General features: G+C 38.3%; 1 protein-coding gene across 6 annotated transcripts in view; it reads right to left on the bottom strand.

The window, feature by feature from the left end:
* Pdfr (PDF receptor) overlaps nt 1-24,749 on the bottom strand; it is a 58,936-nt gene that overhangs the window by 16,477 nt on the left and 17,710 nt on the right. The window contains exon 2 of one of the 6 annotated variants that reach the window (XM_054230983.1): nt 8,882-8,993. The exons of the other annotated variants lie outside the window; for them this stretch is intronic. The gene's annotated coding sequence lies outside the window, so the exon portion shown is untranslated. The remainder of the gene's footprint in view (nt 1-8,881; nt 8,994-24,749) is intronic. 6 annotated transcript variants of the gene reach the window in all.

Genomic DNA, 24,749 nt, shown 5'->3' with positions numbered 1-24,749 from the left:
CTTGCATAACGGTAAACACACTCGAACGCTTTTCAATGCTTTTCAGCAATACTCAGTGAAGACTACTCAACATATTCAGTCATGCACGGTGTATATGTGTGCGTGTGTGGCAAGTGGTTTGCGCGTGTGTATTGGTGCTGGCAAAGTGAATCCGGTTTGTTGCGCAATAAATAACTTTTCAATGCACATTTACTATTCAACATTCAACATGAGAATTTGTTTGCTTGTTGTGTGAGCGTTTAATGATTAAATACAATCAAGTCAACAACCATAACAACAACAACAATATATCATGGAACACACCGCCAAACTGATCGCTTGGTATATTGAAGTTGAACGCTGGCTAGGCGGCATACTAAATCAATTTGTTGCACCACCAACAACAATGAAAAATCGCTTCGTTGTTGTCAAAGTGTGTGTGCGCCACTGTATTCACTGGCGAGTTCCGGCGGCGCTGCGGCAGCCAGCAAACAAAAGCGAATTTGTGGCGAAAGTTTCAATTTCAATAAGTTGCACGTCTATTTTTCATGTTGGCCACAATGCAACACAATGTGAAGAGAACAAAACAAACAACAACAATAGTGGTAACTATGCAACATATACCATCGCCGCTGACCAGCCAACAATTGTCGGTTAGCTTGGCAATGGAGAACCTTGACATTGAATGGGTTGTAGATGCCACACAGACACACCCATACGCACTCACATACACAATATAAGCATGAAGATCAAGCGCAAAAGGATTGCTGATAGAAAGCATCTAGCAACATGCCACAATGCAAGGGGAAAGCACATGTACGAGTAACTGCCCTTCAGTGGTGGCAACATTAGCAGCACTCGTGGCAGTAACCAGTGCGAAGGATAATGCTGCTGTCAGATGACATTATTAACCGCTATCGAGAGCACTCACTCGCTGCCGAAGTTGCTATGCGGCGCCACACACAAAGTCATACGTGCGTGCGTGTGTGCGTTTGTGGCACGCATTGGTTGCGCTTCAACGCCAAGGAAACAAATTTGCGCTTGAATGTCGAGCATGGCAAGCACTCGTGGCGCTACTAATGTGCTTTTGAGTGAGGCACTAAGACCAGTATGTTGCAGGTACACGTATGGTTGTTGTAGCGCAACTTGCAACAAGCAGTGGCATGCACGAGTTCACACAGTAATAATGTGTGGCACGCAGTAGTGTTGCAAATAGCGTACAACAAAAACAAAAGACAAGAAAGCAAACGGCTGGCATATTGCCCGTGTTGCACGTAAGCGCGAATTAATTGTGCAACTGAAAAGCGTCGGAAGAATAACAATAAATTGGAATAATTTGCGAGCAAAAAGCAGAGCAATTAGGTGTTACTTGCAGCTGGAATGCAGCGCTAACGCCGTGGATTAAAGCCGTTTGCTGACAGCAGCCAGACGGAGGAGAAGCGTCAAGGCGGCGCGCAATTAGGACGCAAAGAGTCTGCTCGTTGTCTTTCCTTGCAACCGCCATTCATTTGGCTCAAAGTAAAAATTTTTATTTCAAGCATTTCTACAATTTTGCATTACGAGCTTGCGCGACTTTTTTGCGCTGGCCGCGTTTAAGAGACGGTGGCAATAAAAAATGTTTTCCATTTTGCTTTTATAATAGTTCGCAGCTCGTCTTACACGACAAACTTGCAAATTGTCGACTAAGTGCAGATATGAGAAAAGTTTCGATTTAAGTGAAATGAGCACAAATATTGCGAGAAAAGACTTGTGCAAATAAATAGTTGGGAAATAGCAATTTATTGCATTTTCTTTCAAAGAAAATTTAAACAAATTTAAACAACACAAAGTGAAGAGCTTCAAGACTAATACTTTTCAATTTCAAGTGCTTTCACGGCAATTCCGTTCGTAAAGCTTCGAAGACTCTCATCTTAGCATAGTTTTAGGCGAATTGAATGTGTTGGCATTACCGTGAAACACATCTCCACTTTTCAGATGGTTTAAAAATGTGTATTCTAAAATAAGAACATATACTTGTAAATAAAAGCTTAAAGCTCGATGGGCATTAGACGAAGTGGGAGGAAACGGGAGAAAAATCTCAAAATTATCAAAGTAATTTCATTGAGTTAAAAAATTGATAGAATTCATAGCTGTCCCCATTGAGCTTTCGAAAAAGCACACGATCTGTGAGCTTTTGAAGTTAGTAAATTTTAATGATCTACCAAACTCGAGCCTATTTATAAGAATATATCGTACGGTCTATGTATAGTAATTTCATTAACCCTGATAATTCAAAATAAACCCCTGCTCTCACCAAATCTCTACTTCAAAAGTGTGGAAACCTGTTGAGCTTTTGCGGAGATATCAATGAGGCCAATTCGGCATGTATATTTTCGTGTACTCTCTCTCTCTGTTGACAATATTATAGCACCTTACGGAAGCTCAACAGACGTGTCTATGAACACACATGTGTGCCTTCGAGCTTACAGCTCGCGGATATTTACACATAAATTCAGTTGCGATTCTAGGAAATAATTGAGCGACTCAAATGCTCGCACGCCTTGGGCATTGCGGTATGTAGCGGACTCACCTCCACATCAATTAACTTGATTTTCTGCTGAAACCTTAGCAACGCTGAAGCGAGGCGTGTTAATGCCAACGGCTGTGGTGGTTTAAACGTTAAGTTATGTTAAGATTACTGTAAAAAAATTCAGAAACGCTCGCACAAGGAGTTAATTCTTCCGAAAAATGAAATTGCATTTCTCCAAGACAACCACAGCATACGCGCCCACGTAAGCAAATGTTGTTGTTTGTTTATATAAGTACTTCTGAGTCATCTTATCCTGTGGCTCAGACACAATATTTGCGAATATTTGCACTTGTATACATATATATATATGATATTTGTATCCTCAAGATTGTTGTTATAGCCGCAGCGCTCTCTTTTTGGGCTTATGCAACATTTTGCTCTGATTGCCACAAAAGCTTTTCTTGTATTTTTACATACAGATGTATATTGTATTCTATATATGTATGCATGTGTATATTTGTATCTTATCAAAAACCAGCATTGTTGCAAGGTCATATGGTCTACGTTAGTTTGCTATTGTTTCATTACCAGCTTGGTTGCATGCCACATTGTAGTGCATTGTGCCACATGTAGTTAGTAGCTAAATGCATTCGCAGCGCCATAGGCTGAAAAGGCGGCGACCAGCAGCGGCTGTTTGCATCAGATAACACCAGCAGTCTGTTCTAGTTGCAGCTAAGCACTGCCACATTCACACATACACGGTTACACAAACAGCGGTGGCATGCCACATATACACATACTTCGTCTGCCGCCTTGCCACATTCGCCTTGTAGGCTGCAAACTTTGCTCTCGCTCGTCTGCATGTTGTTGTTCTTGGTGCTGGTACAGCCGTTATCTCATTGGACGCTTAATTTGATTGTTAGTCAAAGTTTATTAAATTGCCATGCGCGTCTGTGGCACGATTCAATTATTTAAAGCAGCCGCCAGTGGGGTGTGCGGTAAAGCCACGCTGTTGTTGTTGTTTTTGGCAAGTAGTGGGTTCATTGTAGGGAATTTCAAGGCCCGTAGTGAGGATGTATGCTAGTTATCTTCAAAATATCTAGCGAAAGAAGGCCTAATTGAGTTAGACGCTCGGTTAATTCAAAAATCTCGAAAACCTTATAGAATTTTTCTCAGGGTAGAGAGTCGCGAGAGGCCGTAATTGGTTTCGAAAAGCCAGCCGGATGATTAGTTCTTTAAAAAGTTGGGTATCACACAAACATTTAGTTAAAGAAGTCTTCCAACTTCCGAATTTCGACTAATATCAGGGAGAATCTTTATTTTAAAACTGAGACACCTCATACCTTGGAAATGCGGATAACTTCTTGAGAGGGCTTAAATCGGATCAAGGAACCACACTCTTTAGTTCGGTTTGGAAGCTCTCATGGGTTGTTATACTAGAGGGAAGTCAAAAGCTGACTTGAAGTCCGACGTTTCCTATCTCCACCTCCTGCACTCTTACGGTAGCCTATAGCGTTAAAGCACATTTAATAGTAAAATAAACTGCTATTTGAGAGAATTTATGCCGAAAGCTCTTATTGTCCCATGGTTCCATGACCTATTACCATATTTCTTTGAATTTGAATTAGTTGCACTCTATTTACAAATAAATTCATTTGTTTATGCCACATTAAACTTAGAAGTCAATTAACTGACTGCTGTGACCAATTCGTCGAACGCATGCCACAGTCGATTATATGCAACAGCAATGCGTTCTGTATACAACTTGTGGCACATACATATTGACAGTTGTGGGAGAAGGAAAGAAGAAGAGAGTGGGTTGACAGCTGAGAATTATGTTAATGCGAAACGTTTAATGGCAAGAGTTAATAGTGGCGAACAGCTGTTGCAGTTGCTGCTGCTGCGCCTCGATTGGTGTCAATTGTGGCAGCTGTTGTAAGCTGTGTCGTTTACGATGCATGCAACATAAAAGTAGATGAGCCATAAATAATTGTAAATTTTAGCGCTTAATTTGGCCTGAATTTGCCATTTAAATGCATTTCGCTCTGGGTCATGCGCGCCCACAACACACACACGCACGCACTCACATACGTATGCAACACACACACACAACGGACTGACCGTTTGAGTATGAGTATTGCATTTTGAATAAATTAATTTTTGTACAGCAAATAATGCAGTGAAATGAATTGAAGTGGAATTGATTGGCGTCGGTCAGTTTGAACGCTTATGTAGCACTGTTTATGTGGCAAGTTATAATTAAAATCCAATTCGGCATACTCAAGCAAATGCTACTATTTAAATACAAATTAAATGAGAGTACAGTTAGTTTTTCGACATTTCTCCGAAATCATCTAAAATGTATTAACGCCTGAGAGGCGAATTTCCATTGTTGCAAGTGCATAAAAGTTGCAATTCCAGTTAACTAACTTTGAATATTTGCCATGCACGCCCGCGCCTGCCTCCGCTCAACTGCTATGGCTGCTTAGCAATTCATTTTTAGTATTTTTATTCAAAAATACAGATTTTTGCCTGAATACACACGCTGATATGTATGCCCGAGTTGTAAATCTGTGCGCAAACACTCACAACCGCATGTTGCACGCACCCACACACCCATTTGGCATTTGGCTCTTTGGACGTCGACACATGAACTTTAAATCAAGTTTATTTAATAATTAGACGAAAAAGTAGCAAATTATGCCAGCAGCCTTAGAAATTGTTGCTGCGTAAGTGTATATGTGTGTGTGTGGCATGGAAGAACTTTTGAGGCATGCAACTTGGCAGAGTTGCAACACTTGTATGTTCTGCTGGACAAAGCAGCTGCAGTAGCACAACAAAAACAAAACAAGCATACAACAACAATACTTACAACAACAACAATAACTACCATAACAACAAGTACTACAAAAACAACAAAATTGCAAAAAAAAGTTGTAGAGAAAGTGCCAAAGAGCACAAAAACTCTTCAGATTAGTTTCTTAAGCCGACAAAGGCATATCAAAAGCAGCGCCAGGAGAACGAGCGGTCGCGGGTCATAAGCGGAAATCCGTGCAGTAAGATGATTACACAAGCGTTGATGAGTGCAAAATACAGTTAGCTACAGGCAGACTAAAATAAAAAAAAAAAAACAAATTTTTGTGAATATGAGAAACTTGTTGGCGATAAGACGAAACTTTTGCCAGCAGCAAAGAATACACAGCACAGAAGAATGTAGAAAGCCAACAACAAAGCTGGTATCCGTAACTATCCGTATGCACTTAAATACATATGCTTTTGTGCTGATAATGTCATGCAGTTGAGCAGATTATTGCTGTAAGTATCAAGCAGCAAGGGCTTATGTCATATAAGCAGTCCGGAAGCAGAGCTGTAACAGTTTATGACAGTCAAGTAGTAGACAAAGCTTTCAAGTTGCTTAAGACTGCGTAAAAGTTTGTGCCACAGCACTCTTTTAATATAGTCTACTTTTAGGAGTACAATAATTAAGCGTCGTAGTGAATACTTCGTGGAGATAAAAAAAAATAGTTTTGCTTAACTGTAAAAGTTTAAGCGTTAAATTTAAAGTTTTACTCAACTCACACTAAGCGAAAACTTTAGAATAACTGTAAGCGCTTACAAACAGTAATCCATTCAGTTGTCTAAAAATCTGCTGCTAATCTCACAACATGCTCGGACATGCAACGCCACCCCGCTCAGCCATTCATGTGCACTATTTCGTATTTTTGCCACTTTTTGTTGTTGTTGTTGATTTGTTTTTATATAAAAATAGTGCGCTTTGCTTTTTGCCCAGCATTTCATTGCGCTCGCCAGCAACATCAGCTACTGTCTACTTAGCAGCGACGACATGACAGCCTGTCACAGCCACACAGACACGTTGCACACTGTCCATCAGCGTGTTAAAATATTTGTAAAGTGGTGTTATATCTGTTGTGCCAACTGTTGGGACCATGTTGCAGGTGCAGCATGCATTTGAGCGCTTGAGAATGGAACAAAGCAGAAATTAAGACTAGAATTTAAGCAGAAAAAATATCGGAAAATACCGAGCAAATGGAAATAATTTAATTATAAAGAAAAAGTACATCTTCTGCCTTCTTCTTCAAATACTTGAGTGATAATTGCGGGCGAAGTTCAATTATTTGCATTCCCCAAGCTCAGCAACAATTTGCTGAATATTATATCAATTTCTCATTTGTTTCGAAAGTAAGTGAACAAAGTCGAAATTTCCGTCCACAATTGCCACAATTCTCCGCAATGCAATGAACGGAAACACCGTGTAAGACCACAAATTTGCCGTGAATTCGTTTTGTGCGCCACTTCAGCATGCGCCAAAGTGCTGTGCAACAATGACAACGCGCCCGCTACCATCAGCCCGTAGCAGCCAGCAATAATAACCACATTGCTGCCACAAAACGTACAGCAATTAGTCGCGCTTACATGTTGCGTGGGGTGTGCGCCACTTGGATTGTCCGCTGACTCAACGATTCAGCTAAATAAGTGCCGCAAAGTGTATTGTGTTGCATACAATTAGGCGCAGGGCCACATAATGAACCGTACGGTTGAGTGAACAACAGTGGAGATTTTTCGACCGATTCATTTCGCCTGCAAATTGAGTGGTCAGTTGCCGGTCCAGCGCGATGTCCATGCTGGATATGCAGCGCTGCGAGTTGAGGTTTAAGGGCCAGCACTGTTGATCTGTTGGAAACGCATAATTGATCCAAAGCTTTGGCAGAATGGATGAGCTTAGAGAGCTTAACATTGATTTCGGGGTAGCCGCGCGGGTTAAAATAACGGAAAATAGCTGTCAGAGTCTCAGAGTCGAAATGAGAAATATTAACATTATTTATTTTCTATATACCAAAAAGCGAGCATTAACTTCGATGTAGAACCCGTCTGACAATGCAACCAACTACAAAACTGCAACAACAAAAAATTATAATTAGTTTGTCAGGAAAGCTTTTGTTGCAATAATAAATGATTGACAGTGTTGATAGGAGATTTTCAAAAGCTCTATTGCTTCGCCTAAGCTCACACAATTTTCCACATGAGTCGCACATAAAGCAAATGCGAGCACCCGCAGCAGGCGTTTCAATTGGGGAAACAAACGCTGCCACCCACGCTGCCACCCACGCTGCCATGCTCCTCAAATAGAAGATGCGCTCAAGAAAGGTTGAAGGACAGCGCTGCGGTGTGGTCTCAGTTCAATGACGATGCAAGCCAACGCCAAATAACTGCAATGATGCGACACGGTTTGTGGTGTGAGAAGAAGAGCAAGAACGTGGCTGCAGCCAACTAAGATGAAAGTAAATGATTTTCTTGCGGTTTTGTAAGATAGTTTTTCCCTGTGTGGGATGTCTGTATGTCGGTTTAGCTGACTTTGTGGCATTTTTGACATTTAAGTATGAGGAAAATTTTAGCCAAAAGCGATTTTCGCAAGCGCAGCGCATTCAAGTGCAACCAAACCAATTGGGATAAATCAGTTAGACATGGCCGCCTTGCAGTTGCAGTTACAGTGGGTGAAACTAGGAAATGTGCCAAGTTCGCTGTGTGCACAATGCTCTGTGATAAAACGCTTGACTTGTCAAAAAGGTGCCATTGCCCCATAAGAAAGGTCATTGAATAGTATTGTACTAGCTGCGTGCCAAAATTCCTATAAGAAACATTTGGAAAATATTTTAGAAGTATATAGTGTATTTCTCACATAAAAATGTCTTACGACGCTTTATTTGCTTCCGGACAATATCAACACCCCGAGCTTTCTTTTTCTATAAATATGAAATTGTTACTACTTTTTCTATGAAGCCTTTAAGTAACTTAATTTTAAAAAATCGGTTGATTCGGAACGCAGAAAACCCTTGTGAACAAATGGATTTCCCGATAGGTCTATCACTTCGATTATGTGCTTACATTCACACAATATTGTAATATAATAATGGGCCAAAATGCTATTAAATTGCTAATGTTTGCTTCGCTGCATTATTCATTGTTTGCCTTTCTTTTCTGAGCTTTGTCAGCAGCGCCGTTCAGAAGGTCTTTGTGAATTGGTGTTTAGCTTCCTGTGTGGATTTGAGGCAAGCAGACTGCCAAATTACAATCCCAAAGGCATGGAGATATGCATAAATTTGAAATGAATAAGAAAAAGGTTGCCTATAGCATTTTTCGTATTAACTTCAAGTGTTAAGTGAATGAAATGTACAAATTAAACCGAAATTGCTTCCCGGATTTGCGACTTTAATATGCACAATTCAATATACATATAATCTCCATAATTCAATTGATTGATTGTCGTTGTAAACAAGCAGGATCATGATTGCTTGCTTTTGCTCATATTCGTTCACAGTTAATATTATTATTCTGGTTTCATTAAACATCGTTTTTTTATGAAAATAAACTTACTCAATGTATGGTTTGATTATTCAGCTCTATCTTTTCATTTGGCAAATTATATTCCTGCATGCACAAACATGCAAGAAACATACCGTTCACCTGGGTTGTTCACACGAGCTATCTGCATTTACAAAATAACGCACACCCTGTGATAAACGTTGATTCAATAGTTATCTTATTAAACAACTTATTTGCAAAACTATTTTAAAAATCAAAACAAAATCTGTAATTTCTGATTATAAGCTAATAGATATGCAGATGGAAGCGGAAATTGACATTTACATTTCAATGGCGGTTAAAGTCTTTGACAAGTACATTGAGGTGCAGTGTTGCAATCTTAATCTTTACAATAAATAAATTAGAATAATTAAAAATAAATAATAACAAATAAAGATTTAATTAGACTATTACTTGCTTAAAATATATTCAAAAAATTCTTACTTTCGGTTCGAATATAAGTAGTTATAAAATTATTAAAATAAATTTGAGTAAAATATAGTGATAAAGAAAATAAATAATAAAATAATAGGTAATAATAATATTACCTAAAATATATAAAAGCATAACTAATTTATTTAAAAGCTTAAATAGAGTATACTTTCAAACATTTATAAATTGATTGTAGTTTAAGAAATATTCTTTGAGTGTCAGTGCAACCCTGTAATTTAGTGCTATTAATATTTTTAATTAACTGCAAAATGTAAGTAAATGAAAAGAAGATTTGTAATTGCTAATAACATTGTAATATGTAAAATAACATGTAATAATATTGCTAAAGAAATATTACTTTCCAATTTTATTGCAACCCCGTATGCAATTTTGGACTTACAAATAGTAAAAAAGTAATAGTTGAATTTATCTTAAGATTTAATTTATTTTAGTATTTATTAAACACATATATTTTTAATAAAATTTATTTAAATTGAAAAGGAAATACTTTTTTTGTAAAAAAAATTCAAGATTGGTGGCACCCTGCTCTCGCTCAACCACAGCCGCCGGGGCGCAGTTATGCTTCAGTTATATTTTCGCGTGCGCAAAATTTCGCTGCTACAAAGCATCGGTGAATAAAATGTGAAATTTATTGTTAAAAACATTATAAAGTTAAAGTATTTTGTTGAAATATTGTAGTGCGGCAAGTATATATTCGATTTAAAGCAAAACATTGTTCCGGGCGTAGTTTTAAAACTGGTTTAAACGGAGGAAAGAATCGGCGTAAGCGCTGCGGACCAACGCAGTGATCGTTGATGAATATTCGGTAAAATGTTGGGAAATTATCATAGACTTTCGGTAAAACGTCGGGTAAATCATTATAAATAAGAGATTAAACCATTAACTATTGTTTTATGAGGTAAGTGGTCACTAACAACTATGTATATAAGTTAATATATGCAATTTAACAAATACACAAACAACTACGTGTGTGATCAAAATGTTTGTCATTCCGAAAATGAGCTCTCAAACTATTAATTAGGTTATTAATCTAGTGCACCTAAACATTTTTGGATGCATTGTGCGGAAATAGGAAGAGTGCGAGGAAATTAAACTAGTTTGCAAAATTAATTTAAAAGTACCGCGCACACTATATTAAAATTAAATTTATTAGTGCACATCCTTTACTATATATAACAAACAATTAATTTTATAGAATATTTTCTCACAATTATTACTTTGAGATTTTTAAATTTTATTAAATTATAAATTATAATTAAAATTAAATTAAATTAATTAAATTATAATTATTAAATTTATACAATTGGAAACTGAAATGAATATATTTCAAAGTATAGAAATTATATTAAATTTAAATTAAACCCTCTAATTATTTTGGTTTGAAATTTTCTATAAGCTTTCATTTATATACTCGAATTTCATCCACAGTTTTTACTCTAATAAACACAATTTTAAATCAACAATATTTTATTTAATTAAGCAACCTTGTATACAATTTACTTTTGAAAATAAAATTAAAATATTTAATTGTAATTAAAGGAAAAAATAGTAATTCATTATTTATTTAAACTATATTCTTTTTAGAAATATTTATTTAAACGGAAAAGGAAACACTATTTTTAAAACCTAAAGAAAAAAAATTCAACCTTCGTTGCACCCTGCACTTGTCCAACAACAGCCGCCAGAGCGCAGTTATTTGTCAGTTCATTTTTCGCGTGTGCAAATTTGCGCTGCTACAAAGCAGTGGTGAAGAAAATGTGAAATTTATTGTTAAAAACATTGTAAAGTGACAATATTTTGTTGGAATATTGTAGTGCGGAAAGTTTATTATCGATTTAATGCAAAACATTGTTCCGGGCGTAGTTTTAAAACGGTTGTAAACGATGAAAAGTATAGCGTAAGCGCAGCGGACCGGCGCAGTGGCGCAGGCGAATATTTGGTAAAATGTCGGGTAGAACATTCCAGTTTTGTATTAAAAGCATGAAATAGTGCTTCCTTTGGTCAGTGCTCACTAATAAATATGTATATAAGTTAAAATTTGCAATTAAACAAAAGAGGTTCACGCAAGCAGAGCGCTGCTGGGGAATACACAAACAAATATACGATCACTGAAGATAGTCATTCCAAACATAAGCTCTCGAACTATCAATTCACATAAACAATTTTGGAATCAATGTTCAGACAGAGGAAATGAAGCAGCAGCAAAACTGTGATTCAGAAAATACTTACATATATACATACGTAAGTGTGGTAAGTGATATAGCTAATTTATTTCAGTAAAATTGAATTATATTATAATTAATAATATTTATGAATGCTAAACTTTCCTTTATATACTCGAATTTCATCCATAGTTTTTACTTTAATAAGCCCAAATTTAAAATTAATATATATTTTGAAAATAAAATTAAAATATTTAATTGTAATTAAAGTGAAAAATAGTAATTTATTATTTATTTAAATTACATTATTTTTAAAAATATTTATTTAAACGGAAAAGGAAACACTATTATTAAAACCTAAAGAAAAAATATTCAACCTTCGTTGCACCCTGCACTTGCCCAACAACAGCCGCCAGGGCGCAGTTATTTGTCAGTTCTTTTTTCGCGTGTGCAAAATTGCGCTGCTACAAAGCAATGGTGCAGAAAATCTGAAATTTATTGTTAAAAACATTGTAAAGTGACAATATTTTGTTGGAATATTGTAGTGCGGAAAGTTTATTATCGATTTAATGCAAAACATTGTTCCGGGCGTAGTTTTAAAACGGTTGTAAACGGTGAAAAGTATAGCGTAAGTGCTGCGGACCGGCGCAGTGGCGCAGGCGAATATTCGGTAAAATGTCGGGTAGAACATTCCAGTTTTGTATTAAAAGCATGAAATAGTGCTTCCTTTGGTCAGTGCTCACTAATAAATATGTATATAAGTTAAAATTTGCAATTAAACAAAAGAGGTTCACGCAAGCAGAGCGCTGCTGGGGAATACACAAACAAATATACGATCACTGAAGATAGTCATTCCAAACATAAGCTCTCAAACTATAAATTCACATAAACAATTTTGGAATCAATGTTCAGACAGAGGAAATGAAGCAGCAGCAAAACTGTGATTTAGAAAATACTTACATATATACATACGTAAGTGTGGTATGTGATATAGCTAATTTATTTCAGTAAAATTAAAAATATATTAATAATATTTATGAATGCGTCAGGGAATAAATAATGATTATAAATGGTACAAGAAAGCAGTTTCATTATATTCTTCAACAGCTTATATGTGTAATAAAAGAGCATAACAACAGAATATATATCGAAGTGACTCATATTCCAGTAACAAGACGTATATTTTTAATTTATTTTTAATATTATTTGAATTTAATTTTGCCATGAATAACTTATTTGTACTTATAGTTCTTTTTTACTCATTCATTTTGTATGTTTATATGTTATATATCACAATGACGAATGCACATATGTAGGTGAGTAGGCACTTCCATGTATTTTCCTTGCCGGTGGCAATAGAATATCGTCGACAAGCGGAAACGGAAGGATGTGCTCTATATATACATATGTACATATGTGCCAGTCTCTCGCATTTGTATGCGTATATTTAATGCATGCATACTATATATTACAGTTTAAAGCAAATTTGACGACTTTGTTTCTTTTTACATAAATTTCAATACTATAAATTTTACATTGAGATCATGAAAACGGGATTTTCATAGTGAGTAAAACATATTTCGTGCGCTACAGTACAGTACTGTTATATCTATAAGTGCTTTAGGTAAAAATATATTAAAATTCGTAAGGTAGACTAACAATTCATTTGAATAAATTCATATGTAGCATTCAGAGATACACATCTAGCACTCTTTGTTGCAAGGTCAAATTTAGATTTTATGAAAAAAAAACGTTTTGCTTTACCTAAATCCGAAATAAATCTTTCATAAGCAAGTCGATTTGCATTTATTTTCTTTTTATATATTTTTTCTTGTGTGTGCTTGAATGCTTTGAGTTGCTTCGCCATGTCTTTTATAATAGTTGCTATTATTGCCAAGTGTACCTGCCACACACGCTTCACGCCACTTCTGCTCAGGACATTGATTGACTTATATAAAGAAGTGTTGTTGTTGTGCTGCTGCCAATATTGCGATGCTGGCGATTTGTAGGCGATTGTATTGCGCGTGCATTCGCTGCCATTGAACTTGCAATAGGAAGTTCTTATATAAACTGTGTGAAATATTAGCAGTATATTTGCGGCGGAATGTGTTACTATTATTATTATTGTCATTTAGCTGTTGCTTATAAACATACATACATACACGCATACGAGTTCAACACGCTTCGGAGCCACGTGCTGCTGGGAGAAAGACAAGGCTGCTGCTCAAGTTCAAGTTCAGGCTAACAGCGACTCAGCGGGTGTTTGTGGTTGGTTTTGACATAAAATCTTATTCGACGAATTGACTGATGATGCATAACAATTGTACACTTTTTTCTGTTTTTTTTCATACTCGACGTTATGCTCTAATAAAAATACATTTGTGTCTTTGTTGTTGGCCGATGGAGATATGATTCTCGCCTTTGTTGCATACAATTATCCGTTCCCTCATTTTGTTTTGAAGTTTATACTTTCCTCACTCCATAACTCTAGTGGCGAACTTTTCACATTATTTGTTTCTACTGAATATTATTTGTTTGCCTCTTAGATGTTGCAAGTACCTTTGAGAGCTTTCACTAGTGTCAGTTTCCCGCCATCAACTCGCATAACAACGAAATATTTCTACTGAAAAACCAGTTGCAAGTATTATTTGCGTATACAAGAAGTAGAGAACGTTATTACAGTTATTTGCAAAGTTGCTGCGAGCGGTTCAGCACTTACAGCTTAACTTTTCGCTTTCTGTATATTATCTGTATAATATTAGATTAAAGGCATTATGCACCATTGTTGCACGTTAGCTGCATTTTGCCAACAGCAAACAATTTATTTTTATACATATGTATTTGCCTCTGTTGCTGCCACATTTATTATTACACAATTCCTTTTCAGCTTATTTTCATTTAGTTGTTGAACCAAAAAAACATACATACATTCCGATATGCATTGTTGTATTAACAATGGCTTCATATGCACATAGTAACGGCTCACCCGTTGAACTCGACTGCCATGCCACGCCACGCCACATTAATGCAACATCTTTGTTGTGGTTTAATTTAAATTTTATATTTAGTTCGTGTGCAGCGCAATACTGACGGCTGCTGGTGGCACTTGTGCGCCTGTGTGTATGCTGCAACAAGGTGGCCCGCATGGCTATTGTTGCAACACCTGGCCAACGCTGTGTTGATTATTTGTAAGCAATTGTTTTGCTAAAGCGGCTGTAATTAGCACTATATTATTGTTGTTGTAGTGCACACTTTTGTTGTAATTAGTATTATCGTTGCTTAAAATAAATACCAGGCAGCTTTTGTAATCTTTTTCCACTCGGCTATTCTCCAAAGAACTTGTGGCAGCAGGGCATGTGAATGTGTGTTTGCGTCGATCACAAAAGGATGATATATATATTTTTTTAATTTTTGCTCGTTTATTTTCATATCCTATTATTGCAGTAATTCCCTTTTTCTTCCAGTGCTCATATTAAAATGAGAATATTTAAATTTTAGAGAATTTTATTATGCTGTGGGCATATACTAATTGTTCGAATAATATTTCATTTACTCTATAAATGGTATATAAATGTATACGAAACAACTAATCTTTTCCTAAGTACTTATCTTGTCGAAGGAAGAAAGTAGAAACGTCCAAAGCTTTTTCTGCCGATAACGAAACCTACCCTCGCGCCTCCACACCAGAAACTTTCGCTTTCGTTGTGAATAGAACATTTTCTAGTCGACTTTCAATAAATTGTAAGAACTTTTAATATGAAGCGCAAGTTGCCGTGGAAAACTATTCACTTCGTAAATGCATCAAGCATCCCGCGGTGGCAATTGAAATTTTTATGTTGCAGCACTGAAATGTGCCTAGCCACCACAGTACACAGCACACAGTCGGAGCCTAACGCCAAGCGCAGGCTACCTTTAATGGCTCATTGTTCATCGATCAATTTGCACATTTACCAATCAGCGCCAGCGCCAAGTCCCAAGTGGCAGCAACGACGATAGGCGATGGACAGGCGAGTGAGTGGCGAGGCAAGTTTTGACCCAAAAGTTTTTAATTATTTTTCGTCGACTTTATGCTCGTGCTCGTTTCGGTAGTTGGTTGAAAATGTGTAGAAAAGTATGGCAAGATGAGTCGTTATTGAGTTGGGCGCGAATGGACGATGAGTTAGATTTAAGGCACTGGTTGTAGGCAGCCGCGCGGCACCCTAGTAAAGCTAAAGCTTATTGAAAAACGGAAAGGCAAAAAAACTGCGGAAGTTTGAATGACATTGTGTGCTGTAGTTGTAGTTGTTGTGCGTTTGTGCTCTGCATGTCGAGCAGTCAAATCAGGCCAGTAACTATGAGTGCGCGTGCAGCACTGAGGGAAGAGCGCGGACGTACGAATAAACAAATACAAAAGCACATTACTTTAGACTATTAGAGAAACCTTGTATTCACGGCCGAACGGTGGGGCGTGTGGTGTGGGCGGCATAGAGTCAAGCTTCAAAGACCGAGTGGCGCTGGCGGCTTGCACATTGTTTATGCGTAGCGAAATTGAAACGAGACAAGCGCAACAACAACGTATTGCATGCCACAAAGGCCGAGACACAAAAGCAGCCGCGAGCATAAAAAGTAGGGCAAAACTAGCGAGGTATTGCAATGCAACAGCGGTGGCAGGCGACAGGCAAGGGGCGCTTGGAATGTGGCAGTAATAAAAGGTCAAAGTATCAAACACAAACAATAAAACGTCAGAAGATGAAACTCGAAAAGAAATTGAGTCCTCACAAATCCAAACGCGGCTAAAAAAGACACGCAAAGCCGATTAGAAGTGTGTGTCGAGTGGTCGCCACTTTGGCTGCGTTGCAGAATTTCGCACTTGCCGACATGGTAGGCGGGCACTTCGTGTAGAAATGAAAATGAATAACGCGTATTGAAAACGCAGGGAAAAATGCAAAAGTATAAATGAGAAAATGCCCACTCGAGAAGCTCAAAAAGAGTATAAGTGCAGCAGTGTCGATATGAAAAAATCATAGTCTCTTGACGCACGAATCCATTGTTAACTGCTTCATATAGATAACGAGAGTAATAGTCAAACAAACTGCCCAACGGCACTCAAGTGACCAGGCAGTGCGCCCGAAAGAGTGCTCACGGTGCCAAAGCGCCAAGGAGACAAAATTCTTTATCAAAACCCAGCAGTTATACGCCTTTATTGGCCACGTACACACAAGAGATGCCAGTCAATCTCAACAAATTGGCTTCATTGTCTTTAACAAAGCCCACATTGTTAGCAAATTTCCTCCTCTCCAACACGGAACACCGTTAAAAATCAGTAATTGCCTAGGTGTATTAGTCTAATGTCTGATTGTAGACAACAAACAGGCGGTTCGGGCAAACTGCAATCATTGTTGCAATCTTTCACATTGAATGCAACAAAGCAGTTGGACGACTAGCGGGGTCGTCGGAGGGTTCACCGGCATTCCTGTGTTGCCAGTCAAACCAGTATAATTGCTTACATTTATTTGCAAAAAAGGAGAAAAAAAACTCAATACGTGAGTGCTTTACTCCTATTCTGTTAGAAGCCAAAAAAAAGTAACGAGCCAAAAGTGAGCGAACAGGCTTCGACAAATTCTTCTGTGTCCCTTTTATAATAAGTACCCTTTTGCTCTATTAGCCTATTCGTTTGGTAGTCAAGCTAAATTTTATTTAAGAATTCTGGTTTGTGGACACATTTTTTGAATACATCTTCCTGATCAACTTCTGGATTAGAACCCATATATGTTGTCAAAGCAACTGTAAGCGTTCCATCCATACCTTACCGATTAGTAAACGTTTGAAGCCCAAATGAGATAAGTAGACAAAAGAGAGGTTATTATTTCTAAAATACAGAGTTGTTTGTATAAAATTGTAAGATGTAGAAGATCGAGCAATATATAAGTCCCTCTGTGTGAGATTAAATCAGCATTGAGACTTGCAGAACTCAGCAGCGTAGTATACATTTTGAAAAATTGGTTTTTAGAATACACAGTGTTGCATTTATCATTCAATTTCAAGCAAAGCTTCGTGTTCGTTTGAAGAAACCTTTTATCACAGATTTGAAGAGCTTCTCATTTACTCTTTGCTATAATAAATTGGTCATTTTAAAAAATTGCAAAAATTCGTTCATATTTCTCACTGGGTAGTTCGAGTGAGGTTGGAAATTTTCAACATTTTAATATTCATGTCAAATAATAAGCTGCTGCTACGGCTTGATGCTCTGCTGAATGCCACAAATGCATAGTGCACCTCTATATGGGCATGGTGTGTGTGTGTCTTTGTATGTGTAAATAGCAACTAAGTAAGTGTGTCGCTTGCGTTGAAAGTGAGATTATTTATGTTGAAAAGTATATTTGGCATGCAAACTTGCTAGTGTCTGCAGAATATTGTCTAATTGGGAAGTGTGACAATTAGTTTAGATATTTTAAGAAGATTAAATGTATAAAATATGAATTTACTTGCTAGCAACTATATTACAACTCGTTAAAGCAAGGGCAAAAGGGAACTTAACTGTGGCATAACTAGTAAGCTAAAGCTTATGATTGCCAAAAGCAATGAAAACTTTAATGTTATGTCATTGTCATCGTTCATCTTCGCATTACTTTCGCGCTTGATTTTTCTCATTGGCCGCATTGCAGCCAATTGTCAACGTTGTAGTCTACTTTATTAATGAGCAAAGCAACAGAGTATTAATGCATTTCAAGCCTCGCTAATGAACAGCTGTTACTAGCAAGTAAGCTACTTAATTCGATTCAGCTTCAACGACAGCATATTTATTGAAAATTTAAACCAGCGGAAGCGTTTGTCTTTACTTCGTTCATCATTCTTAAGAACTGCGGTGCTGCGCTTCGTGTGTATAAATTTGCATTTCTCGCTGTTTATACACTTCACGTTTCATGTATTGTCTGCAAATAGTGGGCGGTTGTTATTGCCACAGCCCACCAGCAACGCCGCAGGAGCAGCTTCGTGAAGCCTTCCCACCTTAAGGCGTCCGTTTGTCAGTGTTATGGGCAGTGTGCAACGTGTTGTCAGCGCAAATAATAAAAGTAAAGTTGCAGAACGCGAAAGTTGACTCGTCGTTATGCTCGACGCGCGACAGACAGTTGTGACTTAATATACCGCACCTTAATCCGCAAAGCGATGTCGCGGCGTCTTCAGTACGTACAACGCATTTATCCGCGCTCGTTGTTGAGCTGTTCGTATCATTATTTGCATAATGTCCTACGAGTATAATAATGACGTGGCGAATTGAGGCTGTGGCTGCAGAGGCATGCATTGTCGCCGCATATCGGTTGCCTTGCATTGAAGTGCGTGCGTTCAAAGCGGTTCGAAGGGGTTCACAGGCGTTCGTGAGATGGCGAGGACGCGCGTAAGCAGCTTAAGTGATATTTTTGTACACATTTTGATATACTCTTCATCACTTTTCAATGTTGAGTGCCGCAGGATGAAGGCTCTACAGATACAGGCATTTGCAAGGAGAAATAATTCTTGAAAGTGAAATGTTTTATTTATTTATTTGCCAAGTTGTATGTTAAAAGCGCTTTTGAGATTTCTCGTGTCTTTTACGGTTTGTTGGTTATTGAAATCGAATTTTTAATCGAATATCTGATGGGTACTCTTCTGGATAGAAATCCGGAATGCAATGAAAATAAATGAGAAATGCTCGGCAGAGGCGTTACGCCTAAATATAGTCTAGTAAAATGCTTTAGAGACTAGTTTTGGAAGCATCTTAGTCTGCCGTATGTCACTGTACCTCAACTGACTCTAAATAAAACTATTTATAAATCCGCCATAAGTGCGCAAAAATCACTGTGAATATGAAATTGTTGTCCTTGTGAAGGATTTTTCCGCAGAGGTCAATACCCTTTACACAGTGTGCTTGCAACATGCAGCAGGGGCATGCATACGCACGCTATTGCACCAGAATAGTAATTCAATAGAATTCCAATTTATTTCTAAGCACTCGAGTTGAACACACTTTGTTTTATGCTAGTGAAAGCTAACAGTAGAAAGTGAAGGATAAAAATAAACACTTAAAGGGAGCGAAGCATTCCCTTAGTAAACAAGTGCAGGAAATGCAAATGACAAATGGCGAACGGTAATTGAAGCGTGCCGTTAACCGTCCATTTTTCTAACTGCTTGGCGCTGCTGCAGCCATGCAATACAGTGGTGGTGCATGCTTCAATTGCTTGTGGAGTGCAATCAATTGGTGGCACACTTGCCTACATAAGCACACACACTGCTGAAGAACTTTTCACTTTGCACTTGAATTGTTGGCGCGGCATTTATTTATTCAACGCTCGGCGCTCGCCATCCGCTGAATCGCCGGCTTTAACTTCCTGGTGGCGCAATGCAAATTTCAATTAAAGCAAAGTAAACAGGCCCCGAGCTATGTTGACAGTTTTCATTTAGTTTTGCCTGCAACGCTGCAGGTGTACGAGTGTGGCATCATTGTGTGTCGTTGTTTGCGGATTTTTTGTTAGAAAAAAATATTGTGATTTTAAAATTTCACAATTTCATTCATTCGATTGTTCATTCATGACTTCTAACTGCTACGAAAAGCAAGAAGAATGAATAAAATTGCGCATAAACGAGTTGAAACAGAATAAAGCACCCAAAAGTATGCTTTAAAATTCATTAGACACGTATGTGTTTAGTTGTACGCTTGAATGTGTGTGTGTGTGTATGTGCGTGGCAAATGCTCACGCAAAAAAATGACGCTTGAAATGTGCACAATTCACACGAGCTTACATAGAACTCACACTTTGTTTTTAATTACCCACCGAAATGCATTTCTGTCGCCTAAAACCATGCAATGCACAAATGCGCATTAGCTTATCGCAACAAATTTGCACTTGCGCGTTGGTATTTGCATATTTTCACAAGCCCTCGCTGCTGGCTCTACATTTTCGCCTACACATTTGTGTGTGTAAAGCGCATTATTCTGCATTTTAATGTTGCAATTTCGCCAAAGCGATTATGCAATGAGCTGCATTACAACGATAGAACACCGCATTTAATGCTTGCAACAGAGTTTTAGCAGTCACTGTGTGTACACGTGTTCGAATTCGAATATTTAGCGTTACATAATTTTTTAATTTGCAACATTCAAGTGCCACGCTCTCAGCTGAAAGCGCATTTAAGCTACTATATGTTGCCGCAAATTGGGGAATTTGAGCTCGTTGGGAAATGTTTGTCCACGCCGGTGGATGTAGGTTGAAACTTTTAAGTGAATTAGAGAGTTTAAAGTGCATACACCACATATTTTATTTTATACTCGCACTCTATTAGTGTGAGGTTAAACTAGCGCGCGCTCCCGAAATAAGTGCTTTATTTTATTCTAAGGTTTTGAAAGCACTTTGGTGTATACTTATGTGATTTCATGCGTTCGTTCGAATGAATATCCATGTAATTTCTAACGGTTTAATAAAACTATTGTGTGTGGTCACTCCTAGCAGTGTAAGTACTATTCCAGGTAGTACTTAACGCAAACTATCGAAAACATCGGATTGCCCGTTTATCGATGGTTCTGCCTAGCTCTACACACACTGAAACAGTTATTGGCGCTTGCTTATTAGTACATGCGCTTCATCGTTGCTATGACTAACGGTTAATTAACTTCGGCTTGACGTACAAATTAACATTAATGACCAATAAATGCATAAATTATACACACAGCCACTCGTCGTAGTAGCCGCTTCGGCCAGCAGCCGCGCTGTGTTAATTACCATATCAATGAGATTTTTTCATTTGTTGCATGACATGTTGCAAGTTAGTTAGTTAGCTGTTGCATTAGCTACTAATCTTCAACTGTGGTTGTTGTTTGATATTACGAACGTAACGGCGCAATGCTAATTAGTTGCATGCGCATGCATGAGAGCTTAACAGCTGACGACAATCGATACAAACATACACAGGCATACAGACGCTCGCATTTCCATATTACCGTTGAGTTGTTCAAACGCATCCACGCAAATTAATGCGCCAGTTCTCTTCAGTTAGTGCATTAATGTAGCCTAATGTGTTGTAATTGAAATTTCTTCGAAGCCAATTTGTCATGCTGTCAACGAAGTTAATCCTTATTGAAGGACATGAGTGACAGCTGTTGCAAGTTGAATGTTTTCTAAATTAATTGAGTTGATTTGCACTGCACTAAATATAGATTTATGCCACAAATATAAGTAATTAATGTTTATTTGAATGAAAACAGGAACAACGATGTTTAAATAAAAAATTGTATTGAGAAGCTATTCGGACCACTTCGGCGCATTGGGTTTATTTAAGCTTAAATTCAATTTGGACGGAGTTCAGAATGATTCGCTGTAATGTATACCGTCTTGAAACTATGTATTAGTGAGATTTAGTCTTCCCCTTATCTTAGTATTTTTTACTGAAGAAGCTTCGAAAAGATCGATTGAGTGCTTGAAATGCCATAATTTCATCGTCTATATGCTGCTATGGGTTTGGAAAAGGCAAATTGATGCTTTGAAACGTTTTCTCAAAACAAAAGTTTCAGTTTGGCTTTCCTAAGTAACTTTGGAGCTTTAAAGCTTTAAAATCCCTACAGTCTAATGAAAGTCATACGTTTCACGATTCTATTAATTTCTTCTCTCATTATTTTGTCTCATTTTGAAGGCTCCAATACTTCACATCGTCAAACAAACTCATCTTAATTAGCATGTGCCTAACTACATCCGTATAAAAGTAACTCATTCCACTTAATCTCACACTCATTTCCCCTGTAGACTTCCTTTCTCTGCATTTTAGATTTTTTCTGTGTCACATTTCACCTTTTGACATCCAAAAATTGACTAAGCGTAATCAACTAAGTGTCACGCAGTAATCACTTTCGAAAGTTACTCGTTAGTCGGCTGGCTGGCAGGCTTTTTTATCTTTGATCAAAGTATTAGAAATTGATTTTCGAGCTAAGCTTGCCACACAGTTCATAGTGCAATCATTTCCTGTCATCCATCATAAGCCCTGCTGGCCCTTTGCCCGGCCAAAGCTGGCAAAATTGAGAGTTATCGGCTGAGAATTTCATTAAGTGGCTGCAGCTGGCAGCACTGATGCATAACATAGTGCATATTTAAGAAGACAAAGATGTGAAAGAGTGTGTGTGTGTGTGTGCTTGTGAGACAATGGCAACATTGTCAGCAATGCACAGTGACGAGGTGGTGGACCAGCAGCCCACAATGTGGAAGGGTCGTGTGGCTGTGGCAAGCCCATGCCTAATTGCCAGCATTCCTCCACATGCATTCTGCCAAGGCGTACCGAGATTTGCCGTCGGCCAAACAAACAACGGAAATAAACAAAATACTGTCCTTGAAATGGCAGACGTAATTGAAATCTCAGCCGGGTCTCTCAGCGCTTTGAAGCACACAAATACTGTGAAAGACTGTAGCGCAGAAAGTGGATGAGGGGAGAGGAGTAGACTGCAGTTCTAACATAGTCTATTTGAGGACATGAAGAAAATGTCATAATATTCTTGGCAGCATAATGAAATGCACACAACACAACAGAAGTCGAAAAGAATTGGTATTATATTCTCTTTTTTGGATTCCACTGGCTCAGGCATAGTTATGGTTGGTTTTTGTGATGCTTCAAGTCTTCTATATATATTCACAACAGCAATAAGTGGTACAGAGGCCTTCAATTCCTCGGAATGCAGTTAACCTATTTTTTTTTTCTTCGTACCTTGTAAATATAACTAATTCATCCGCTTTAATTTGGTCCAATTTTTACTCGCTTGCGAATTAACTGCCTTCCGACTATAATTCTACGCTTTAAAAACGCCCTTTGTGCCATTAAAACACATGAGGGTCTGTTTAAGTATTCATGTATATAACCTGAAATGTTTTTTTCTCGTCGAACTAAATTGCATGTGTTACATACACGTCTCTCACACACAGAGCAACTGATGTAACTGGTTCAGTGTTGCACTTATGACACTTGGATGCTTGAGCTCTGATGGGCTCTGTGCGGCTTGCTGTCTGGCGCTCTCGAGTCGTCAACCTCCTTCCTTTGTGAGTCCTCAATTCGTCCATCTTACTCAGTCACTCTCTCATTATTATCCATGCAAAGCTAAGCGGCAGTCAGTCGCCACTCTTGAGGTTGAGCTTCTTTTTTATTTTAAACTATGCTTGCCGCTCACCTACTTTTAGGCCGCCTACAACTACAATGAGATATAAATTATTAAGAATTTAGTGGTGGTGGTAAGCGCTGCAGTTACAATGTCGGTGTGAGATTTGAGTAGCTTTTTCATTGCTGTTGTTGTTTCAAATACTTTGTTTGCTATAGCGATAGTGTGTGGGAGGAAAGGTGCGACCGGGGAGAAGCTTAAAGATCTTGAGAAGTACATTCTATATATATGTGCGTCCGGGTGTGTGCTTATTTTTTAACTTGTTCGTTGCACTAAAGCGCTGTTGAGTACTTTTAGGCGCTGTGCCACAAATCGTCCGCCCGCTCGCTCGCTCGACGCCACATGTCGGCGCTCAAGGATAAGTGCGCTCCTTGTGTGAACTTTCGTCACGCTGACATGCAACGACACAATTGAACAAATTTCTGCCGCATGCAAGTTAGCATATGTGCACAATGAAATAGTTGGCCGCTGTCGGAAGTGCGACAAATCAGCGCGCCCAAGTGTTTGCACGCAGAATGCCAGGCAGACAGCCGGAAGCTTAAACATCCAAGCGTACACCAAGACTCTGGCTCTTATGTGAGTAAGCAAACAAAATTTCTGCTTTGCTCGGCAACTTGTCGCGCGCCACACACGCCAGTTGACAGTCAATCCGCCGCGCGGCGCTCAGACACTGTGTCACTGGCTTTGTTTGCATTTCCCTGCATGTAATTTACATCATTTGAGTTATGAACTTTGCGAAAGTTTACTACTCACTCTCACCATTTCCCGTGGCGTATGGCAAACAATGGTATTTCCACATGGCTGTGCGCCTGAAAGCAGGCTACAGTTGTGCTTACTGTGTAAAGTAGTCGCCAAGTACTCAAGCGCTTCGAATTTGCAATGCACTGCAGTCAATTTAACATAAATATGGTAGAAAATATGGGTGTAAATAATGCAAAACAGTCGTGAGTATCCAGTGAGACTCGAAGCCAGTGTGGCAAGAAAGCGGTAAAGTAAAACGAATCATGGCAAACGGCATTTGATTGAGTAGGCAGCGCCAAGCCTCTGCACTCCAGCATTGATTTTTGCGTGGAAAGCGGAATGAGAAAACGTAAGCATATTAAAGCGAAGGCGGCGTAAA

The sequence above is a fragment of the Zeugodacus cucurbitae genome, chromosome 5 (genome assembly GCF_028554725.1).
Source record: "Zeugodacus cucurbitae isolate PBARC_wt_2022May chromosome 5, idZeuCucr1.2, whole genome shotgun sequence".
Taxonomy (NCBI): Eukaryota; Metazoa; Arthropoda; class Insecta; order Diptera; family Tephritidae; genus Zeugodacus; species Zeugodacus cucurbitae.
Note: the sequence above shows the minus strand (reverse complement) of the source record. Positions and strands in the feature narration are given on the sequence as shown.